At 36.5% G+C, this 10,404-nt stretch overlaps 1 non-coding gene across 1 annotated transcript; it reads left to right on the top strand.

Moving 5' to 3' along the window:
• Positions 1 to 634: 634 nt before the first annotated feature.
• On the top strand, positions 635 to 696 carry LOC131489877 (U7 small nuclear RNA). The gene has a single exon (XR_009250788.1). It is a non-coding gene; the product is annotated as a U7 small nuclear RNA (small nuclear RNA).
• The last annotated feature ends 9,708 nt before the right edge of the window (positions 697 to 10,404 follow it).

The following is a 10,404-nucleotide window of genomic DNA, read 5'->3' on the forward strand; positions in this document are numbered from 1 at the left end:
TTTAAGAATTTTTACTTTATATCAGTACATTGAACTTTTAGAAAGGAAGTATTAGAGATTTTTTTTCCCCATGGAAAGTGAAATATATCTTAAATTATAAATACTGATAAGCAAAGCAAATTTTAGAAAAAGAAACACAGGGGCACCTAGGTTGCTCAGTTGTTTAAGTGACTCTTGATTTGAGCTCAGGTCAAGATCTTGTGGTTGTTGTATTTAACCCCATGTTGGACTCTGTGTGGAGCTGAGTGTGGAGCCTGCTTAAGATTCTCTCTCTGTCCCCTCTCCCCTGCTTGCACTCTATCTCTAAAATAAAAATTTTTTAAAAATTAAAAAATTCAGAAAAGAAACACAATATGGTATATATCAGGTACAGAAGGCTTCTAGAATTTTCAAAAATTATCACATTCAAAAACATTCAGGCATTACTAGTCACGATTTCATTTACACTGTATGATCTGTTGGCTCTTTGTTAAACATTATGGTATGGTTCAGAGTGTTCCACTCTGGTCACATAAGAAATGTTTTACAAAGAATGCTAAGTCAGCATTTTAATAGTTCTTAGTAATGTTAATGCCTGGCAGCAACACCTTGGGAAACAGCAACATATGTACATACATTTTAAAAGAGCAAATTTAAGTGTTACAGCTCTTTTAGAATTTGTCTAGCAGGTTTTCCGGTCTTTACCAGAAGACCCCCTCCAAAAAAAAAATAAATAAAAAAATAATAAAAGAGCAAACTCAGGTCCGTCTGTGGAGTTCAGTGACAGTTTCCTTAGTCTATTACCAAGTCACAGGTGTATCATTTTTAATTTGTTTGCTGGAAAATAAAGGTTAGGTATTTAAAACTTAGAAAACTACCTCATGACCCTTAAAAATCTCCTCGTTTTTCTTTTGGAACCCATTAAGAAACTTCCAGAAAGCAACTTAAGAAGAGCCATGAACAAGGCCAGTTAGGTACTGTGACTTTATTCCTTAAGAATTAGTTTGAGTGATGTTTCTGGTTTAGATTCTTACAGACATATAATTACAGTGTGGAGGTTCCTCAAAAAAATTAAAAATAGAACCACTCTATGATGTAGCAATTGCACAACTAGGTATTTATCCAAAGGATACAAAAATGCTGATTCTATGAGGCACACGAACCCCAATGTTTACAGAAAACTATCGACAATAGCCAAAGTATGGAAAGAGCCCAAATGTCCATCAACTGATGAATGGACAAAGAAGATGTGGTATATATATTCAATGGAATATTACTCAGCAATGAAAAAGAATGGAATCTTGCCATTTGCAACAACATGGATGGAGCTAGACTGTATTACACTAAGTCAGTCAGTCGGAGAAAGACAAATATCATATGATTTCACTCATTTGTGGAAGATACAAAACAGATGAACATAAGGGAAGAGAAACAAAAATAATATGAAAATAGAGAGGGAGACAACCATGAGAAACTCTTACATACAGAGAACAAACTGAGGGTTGCTGGCGGAGTGTTGGTTGGAGGGGAAGGGCTGAAGGGGTGAGGGGCACTAAGGAGGACACTGATTGGGATGAACATGGGTGCTACATGTAAGTGATGCATCACTATATTCTATTCCTGAAAAAATATATACATATATTTTTATCATAAATAAATAAATAAATAAATAAATAAATAAACTTTAAAGAAAAATAAGCAGACATTTGAAAATTGAAAAATTTACATTTTTCTCTATTTTCTCTATTTTCACATCCTATGTTATAATTGTTTTTCTGATTATACCAGAGATACATGTTATAAATAGAAAAATCAGAAATTACAAAGAACAAACATAACATATATTAATGAAACTAAATGTTAAATAAAATATACTAAATGTAATAAAAATAACATTGCCCATCTTCCTTTAACACAGAGATAGTGTGAAAATTTTTATTTATTAATTAAAGATCCTTGCTTAAATGTCACTGGTTTGTAGCCATGGCATTTTTCTTACCAAGGACAAACTTATTCTCCCTATTTTTCTAGATATGATTTCAGAAGAACAGGAAAAGGTGGCAGAGCAATGCAGAAGACCATTCCCACAGAAAACATGTCACTCAGCATGAAACTAGTTACAGGAGGGAAGTCACGATATCAAAAAAAAAAAAAAAAAATCCCATGTTTCCTTTCCAGCCTGTGAAAGCATCCTAGCAAAACTGTAAAGATTTAAATTCTCCAAATGGTTTTGTATTTCTTTATTCTTGCTCTAGTAAGAAGACTTGAATTGAAACCCATGGCCATTTCTTCCATGATCCCTTGGTCCATATACATTCTTTTATATTTATGAAGAACACTGGATACTCTGATTTTATTACAGTTTAATGCTTTGAATTTGAAATGATGCCTTATGTGACTCTCCAAAATGTGACAAGAAATTTGATATTAAGAAAAGTTGTAGGAAAAGTGAAGAGGAAGTTAAAGAGTTGTTTTTGAATACAGTGATACCTCAGGAAATGAATTTTCTGAGATTAAAGTTTCCTTTGAATGATGAGATTCATTGTTAACACACTAAACCAGTAAATCAAACGCAACAGAGTTGTCCAAATATGTGACTTGTGGCAACTTCCTTCTGCTTTGCCTCAACTGAAAATAAACTGTGAGTAGCCTTGGACAAGAAAATAAAGTTGAAATATTTGTTTTCTTGGTAACAGCCTCTTCTTTTTTTCTATTGGAGTCCCACTATCATCTTATTTTCCTCACTCTCACTAACATGATTCATAGAGACAGAATTTGATAGAACCACTTATGTTTATTCATTTATCTACTGATTATATTTCAGTGTAATTTTCCCCACTTTATATATTAAATTAAAGAATCTAGAGTTTGTATATTAGGTCTTTTATCTCTACTTGTAGACTGAGACTTTTTATCTATCTTGCAATAATTTTTAATTAACAGATAGGGAGTTAATAAATGAGAGAGATCCAGGGGCAAGTAGCAATTCTAAAATCATGTGTGGCCTGCTCAAATGTGCTTTCCTAAAGATAAGAAAAATCTAGTTTTTCAGGGTGGTTCCATTTTCCACTGATGGAAAGACCCAGTCTTAGACTATGGTGCTAGAAGGCCATTTTGGGGAACTGCCAGCACCATTTTCTACCATGTGCTTCCGTGAAGACTTGGATCTCTCACTAATGACTGTGATGTCTCCCCCAGGACACCCCATCCCTCCAGACCTCCACGCTACTTTAGTTTGGCATCCCTGGCATGTGGAAGGCTCCTAATAACTCTTCCTAACCTTCTCCTGCTTCAGATGTTCCCAGATACGTATGTTATACCTTTCCGAATATCTGGGTCTGAAGATGTACTTATTTTAACCCTCTGCCCCTTGTCCCCATGCCTAAGCCTATTTATTTATTTAACTCAAAGTATCCCCAAGAGGCCAGGTAGGCATTCCTACATTCTTGGGTTATAATGGCATCTTTTTTCTGTATTTTTATTGTTAAATAAGCAATGGGGTGTGGTGTTTAAGTTAGGCCAGGCATATATATCATAGACATCCGGGGTGACTGGGTGGCTCAGTCGGTTGGGCATCCGACTTTGATTCAAGTCATGATCTCACAGCTGGTGAGTTTGAGCCCCACATCAGGCTCTGTGCTGAGAGCTCAGAGCCTGGAGCCTGCTTTGGATTCTGTCTCCTTCTCTCTCTGCCCCTCCCCCCACCCTGCTTCAAAAACAAATAAATATTAAAAAAATATCATAGACATCCAATAACAGTAACAAACTGTGTAAGACTTTTATAATATTTAACTTACACTGCACCTTGTGTATACAGATAAAATTCACTTTATTTTGCCAGTAAACATTCTGGTGACTTCTCCCTGAGCCACTACCTTCCTGTTAGTGAGGACAAACACCAATCTATAACTAGTCCAAGCTTAGTTTGGCCTATTAATTTAAAAGTAACTTAACACACCAGTGTTCAGACTCTTTTACATAAAAATTCTTGGATTCTCTGAGAATTTTCTTCACCGACACTACAGGATGGTTTGAGAGAGGTACAGAAGGTCCTAAGCCCTGCTTATGATACCCTTAGCATTCTCTGGTTTGGGGGATGAGGGTTCACTTGGATGTGCTTCTCCTGCTGGACAATTGTCCTCCAATCCTAATCTGGGCTCTCTGTTTTAGTCAGGTCTTGGTAGTCATTACTTGTCACCCTCAGTCTCAGTTCCCATTGGGGCCATAGACACTTCTGAATTCTGCCTGGGGTTTCCAATGGCCCCACAGAGGTCCATCCTGTCACCATCATCGCACCTCACTCTAATTCACCAACACTCCAGTATAAGTGCCACAGCCAGACTCTCAGCTGCTTTTGGGTCACATCTGTGTGTGATGGGAAGTCTCTACTTATGCCCAATCTCTCTGTTTTGCTTGATGTGGCCGTGACCCAGCCTGGAACAGCAGCAGCCTATGATAGAGCCTTTTTTTCCAGGGACTTCAAGACCGTGTGTGTCGTGGGGGTGTGTATGTGTGTGGTGTGTGGTGTGTGGTGTGTGTGTGGTGTATGAGTGTAGTATGTGAGTGTATGTGTGTGAGGTACGTGTGGATGTGTGGTGTCTGGTGTGTGCATGGTGTGTGTGGGGGCATGTGGTGTGTTTAGTGTGTGGTAAGTCATCTTCACTTATCTAACACATCTCTTCCTCTCTGGGGCAAAATCTGGATCATGGGCATTTGAGAAAGGAGTTCATGTTCCTTGTTCTTTCCCTTTTTCTTTCTCTGCCATAACCACAAGAGTGGTCTTTCCTAACTTTCTCTGCTTTGCTTGCCTACCATATCTTCTGACATACCAAATCAACAAATTAAGGAATTTTAAACAATTCCTTTACAGTAAACTAGTCTATTTGCAAGATTCTGTTTTTGAATGTTAGAAGTCAAATGATGCCTTTGTCTTTTATTAAGACAAGGAATACCTTGTCTAATAGACATTCAGATGAATGGGTGCTTCTTGTGGTCATGTGCTCTTTAAAGATAAAAGAAAAAATACATCAGTAAAACTCATAAATTTTCTCCCTTTGCAACTATGATCCTGACCTTCAGGGCTTAGTACTTTATTACTATTGTGGGGTTTACCTTTCTGTAGTTGAAACAGAACACGTTTATCTATCTATCTATCTATCTATCTATCTATCTATCTATCTATCTATATCTATCTTCCTTTCTTTTCTTTTTCCTTTCTTTTCCTTTCTTTTCCTTTCTTTTCCTTTCTTTTCCTTTCCTTTCCTTTCCTTTCCTTTCCTTTCCTTTCCTTTCCTTTCCTTTCCTTTCCTTTCCTTTCCTTTCCTTTCCTTTCCTTTCCTTTCCTTTCGAAAGCAAGAGCACGAGTGGGGGAAAGGAGCCGAGGGGTAGAGAGAGAGAGAGAGAGAGAGAGAGAGAGAGAGAGAGAGAGAATAAATCTTCAACAGGCTCCATGGTCAGTGCAGGGCCTGACACAGGGCTCAATCCCTGGGATCATGACCTGAGCCAAAATCAAGGGTTGTATGCTCAACTGACTAAGCTACCCAGGCACCCCAGAACACCTTCATCTTTTAAAGTGATGTAAAAATAGAGTTGTTTGTAGGAAAAACATTTGGATAGGAGAAATGGAGGCTAGATAAATAATGTTTAGGTTACCCTCAGCCTAAAATTCTATTTCTGTGATTCTAAGAATCAGAAATTCTCTATCCCATTTCTATCCTTCAACTGTGTGAAACTGTGTTCCATTTTATTTTGGCTCAGTCCTTGCTCCCATACAATCTATATCAATACAATGGCCAAAATGATTATTCTAGATGTAAATCAGATCATGGCTACTCTGGTCAAAACTCTCAAATGGCTTCCCATTGCACTTGTAATAAAGCCAAAAATTGTACCATGGCACATAGAGCTTGCAGGTGTTCTAGTACATGTCCACCTCTGATTTCATTTCCACCCACTTTCTCCTAGTCCCTGACCACCAGCCTCAGTGGCCTCCTTGATGGTTCCCCAGAGTGTCAAACAACAACAACAAAATCACTTTTTAAATGACACACGGAAAGAAACATGACTGACTTTATGACTCAGTACACACAAACGTGTATACAAAGTAAAGGAAATATCTTATGAAATATATGTTTACTTTATGCAATGAACTCTGGTATCTTCTTCTGAAATTGACTTTGTTCTATTCTACACTTTGTTTAAAAAATGTTCTTGATGGGGGCTTCTGGGTGGCTCAGTCAGTTAAGTATCTCTGACTCTTGATTTCAACTCACGCCATGATACCATGCTTTGTGAGATCAAGCCCCATGTCAGGCTCTGTGCTGACAGTGCCGAGCTTGTTTGGCATCTTCTCTCTCCCTCTCTCTCTGCCCCTCCCCTGCTCTCTCTCTCCCTCTCTCAAAACAAATAAATTCATTTTAAAAAAAGAAAAAAGTGTTCTTGATGGACTAAATTTATCATATCATTCAGTTCGGGTAGCATTGATATTACAAAATAATATCTTCCTTCACAACTCTGAAATAGCAGTTCCTTTTAGACTCAATTTTCCTACTCTGTTTAATTTTTCCCACAGTACTTACCAATCTAATATTATATCTACATTTGTTTATTTGTTTAGTTTTATTTTCTTACTTGACCACCTGGCATTAACCCAGGAAATAAGCTCTATGAATGCAAAGACTGTCAATATTTTGTTCAGTGATGGATTCACAGTGCCTAAAACAGTGCTTGGCTTATAGAAGGTACAAACTAACTGTCTGTTCATAAAATAATGAACCACAGCGAATTCATACAATGGTTAAGAACTTGCAATGTGGAGCCAAATGCCTGGTCGAAATCTCAGCTCTGTAACTTCTCAGTGCTTCACCCTGGCCAAGATACGTACACTTTCTACCTTACCTGTTGTAGGAATAATAATGAGCCATTTCTTAGGTTATTTTGTGATTATTAACATTAAATTAACTTGTGTAACACACCTGGAACGGCGTCTGGCACCTAGGAAGTGGTAAGTAAATATTTCCCATTATTATTGCTATTGTTTATAAGATGGGATGAATGCAGAAAGTTATAGATGTGGAAATCACTCTAGAGCTGTCATTAATCATCTTAATTAATTAATAACACAGATACTTAGGTGACTAATGTGCAAAATTTGTGTGGAGTGCTGTGATGATAAATGATGCACCTGGCACAGACAAATAATTAGTTCTTATATGTAAAGTGATAGGTAAGAACAAGTCTATAAGTCCTTTCAGAAAGCTTTCATTAGAAAGACATGGGGGGAGAAAACGAAGTTGTTCAGAAGAGAGAGAGGCCCCCCCAGCCTCTCAGTAGGTCCCTGTGGAGAAATAAAATTGCCTTTACTTTCTCAGCCTTCTAGTAAAAAGCTCTAGCCCCCTGAGACTTCATATACTGTGAGATTTAGTTCTGTAGCCATTTGTCTAGTAAATTGCTCTGACTCAAAAGGATAATAAAACTCTTATCTTGACAAGAAGGCTGATGGCTACAACTTAGACTAGGTTCCTATGTTAACCCTTCAATGTGCCTTGAAGACTGGAACTGCTATCTTTCTAGATGTTTTTGTTTCAAGAAAGAGTTAGGCAGTCTCTGGAGACAACCTCTGGTTTCTAGAAAGCTTTCATTTACGTACCAAAGGGCCAGAGCAAAAAGGAGATCCTTTTAGGAGATAAAGAGACATCTGTCTCCTCCCACTTTGTAAGCAGAGAAAAGTAATTTTCTCCTTTCTTGCCTATGGATGAGTCTGGCCACCAGGATAAGACAAGTGACTTGGCTCTTATCTTGTCACTCCAGGGGTCGGGAATAGGGAATAGGGAGAATAACTCATTTATTACGTACCATGAAGTACTTACTAAGAAATCTGTCTTTGATCCTGAACACCACATGTATGGATTCACGATAATATGAATAAATGTGAAAATTAAAAACACAACAGCATCCAAATAATTTTTTCCAGATGAGTGAAGGACCTGGGTCCCCCTTTAAAGTAAACTTAGATTTTGTTTTCTCTAATGAAGGAAGTAATTATTATTAACACCCCAAAATTATTTTCCATTCACCAGGAAATTTAGTCATAGTTGATAAAACTAAATATAATGGGATTAGACTTGAGTTGAATTACTCATTAGGCCTCAGTCTCATTTGTTATATGAGAACATTAATAGTATATACCTAATAAAGTTTTGGAGGCTTAAATCAGATACCCAGTTATGTGCGTGAGCTTGGAAACAGACCCTCTAGCCTTTAAATGACCACAATGCTGACTGAGAGCTTTATTCCAACTACAAGAGAGATCCTGAGCCAGAACCAGCCAACTAAATGTCTCCCAGATCCCTGACCCTCAGAAATTACAAGACAAAATAAATTTCATTGTTTTCAGCTGCTAGAATTTAGTGTAACTTACTACACAGCAACGTATAAGGAAGAGAGATGTAAAATCATTTTCACAATACTTGGCATATATTCCAAAAAAAAGTTGGTCAATAATAGCAGCAACAGCAAGGCCTAGAGGGAAGAAATGTGATTACAGAGCAGGACGCTCATAAATGCAAAAAAAAAACAAAACAAAAAAAACCAAAAAAAACCCCAAAACAAAAAACCTGTTTATATTTCAAAACAAAGCCATTCTAACCACTGCATACAAGCCAAACACAATCTTCATAGCATGATAATAATTTGACCTCTATAAGCAGATGCTGCAAATGTGGGAAGGACAACGAGAGTACACAAACTCTCACCTGGTTCTCACCCAAAGAATCACTTCTCTAAAGTACTTGAGATTTCTGACCCACTCCTGAAATGCAAAACACAGAAAGAAAGTTTTTCCTGAGGGGAAAATATCAGAAGTTCTTTAGACCTAAGAGTAAAAACTAAGCGTGTTTTCCTTCTGTGACAGTGATAAAAACAATAATGTGTTACAGACAAACATAATATGTGACATATACCAAATGGGTACAGAGTAGAAACTGTGGTCCAGTGTCATGATTTCGCATGTTCAAATTGCCTTTTATGTGCCAATAAGTTTATATTTCCATCCATGTAGAAGGTAATAATGTGTGTGGTGGGGGGAGGCGGAGAGGACAGAGACTAAAGTGCAATTTGAAAATGATAATTCACAAGTCCATGATATTTCTTTATAGAAACATGGCAAAGTCAAAAGTAATGCCCATCAATCATTATCTGACTAGAACTCCAGGTGAGTAAAAGTAACTAGGACAGATGAGCAATGGTTTATTTATTTCTATGTCACTTTATTTCATAGCGGACCCTATCCCTGTGATAGATCATCAGTGTCAAGGAAGTTGCAGTTTAATAATAAATGAAACGTTTCCATTCCTGTCAGTAGGATCATGAGTAATAACTTTTTTTTCCTGTTTACTCATTTTATAAATCATTTAATCCACCATGGTCATCTCCAGTAGCCCAAAACAATATTCAAGAGATCACAGACTTGAATTGCATAAATTTATTTATTTTTTCTTTATTCTTTTTGTTTGTTTGTTTGTTTGTTTGTTTTGAGAGAGACAGAATGATAGCGTGTAAGCAGGGGGTAGGGCAGAGAATGAGGAAGAGAGAATCTTAAGCAGGCGCTCAGCCTGGAGGCCAATATGGCACTTGATCTCATAGCTCTAGAGATCATGATCTGGGACAAAATCAAGAGTCAGAGGCTTTATCAACTAAGCCACCCAGGTGCCCCTCTTTTTTTTTTACTTTTTAAATTTTTTGGTCATTTATTCATTTTTTAAAGGTATATTTGTGACATATCCTTCTTAGGTTGGTAGTCAAGACCTTCTGAAAACTGATCCTAACCTGACTTTCCTACTACCATACCACCTTATACATACCATGTTTTAGGTTAATGGAGATACTTCCCCATAAACCACACTGCTCTATCTGACTCTATTTCAGGTCTGCATGTTTAAAGACATCCACTATTTCAAGAATGCTACATTCTACCTCTGAATTGCCACAAACAAAAGGATTCCTATGCAGAAAATCCATTAGAATTGACATTATATATATATATTATATATATATTATATATATATTTATATATATAATATATATATAATATATATATAATATATATATATAATATATATATAATATATATATATATAAAGATACTGGAACTAATAAGTGATTGGTAAATGTTATAGGATGCAAGATTCATATTAAAAAAGGCAACTGTATTTATATATTTTAACAACAAACAAAAATTGAAATGAAAAGATAACATCAATTATAATACATTAAGGGTATGAAACACTGTGGAATAAATCTGACAAAAGAATGCTCAAGATCTTTACATTAGTAACTACAAAACATCGATACACCATATTCTGAGTTCAGAAGACTCAATATTGTTAAATATAAATTCTTTCCAAATTTATCCATGTTTAATGTGAT

This window comes from Neofelis nebulosa, chromosome 1 (genome assembly GCF_028018385.1).
Source record: "Neofelis nebulosa isolate mNeoNeb1 chromosome 1, mNeoNeb1.pri, whole genome shotgun sequence".
Classification (NCBI taxonomy): domain Eukaryota; kingdom Metazoa; phylum Chordata; class Mammalia; order Carnivora; family Felidae; genus Neofelis; species Neofelis nebulosa.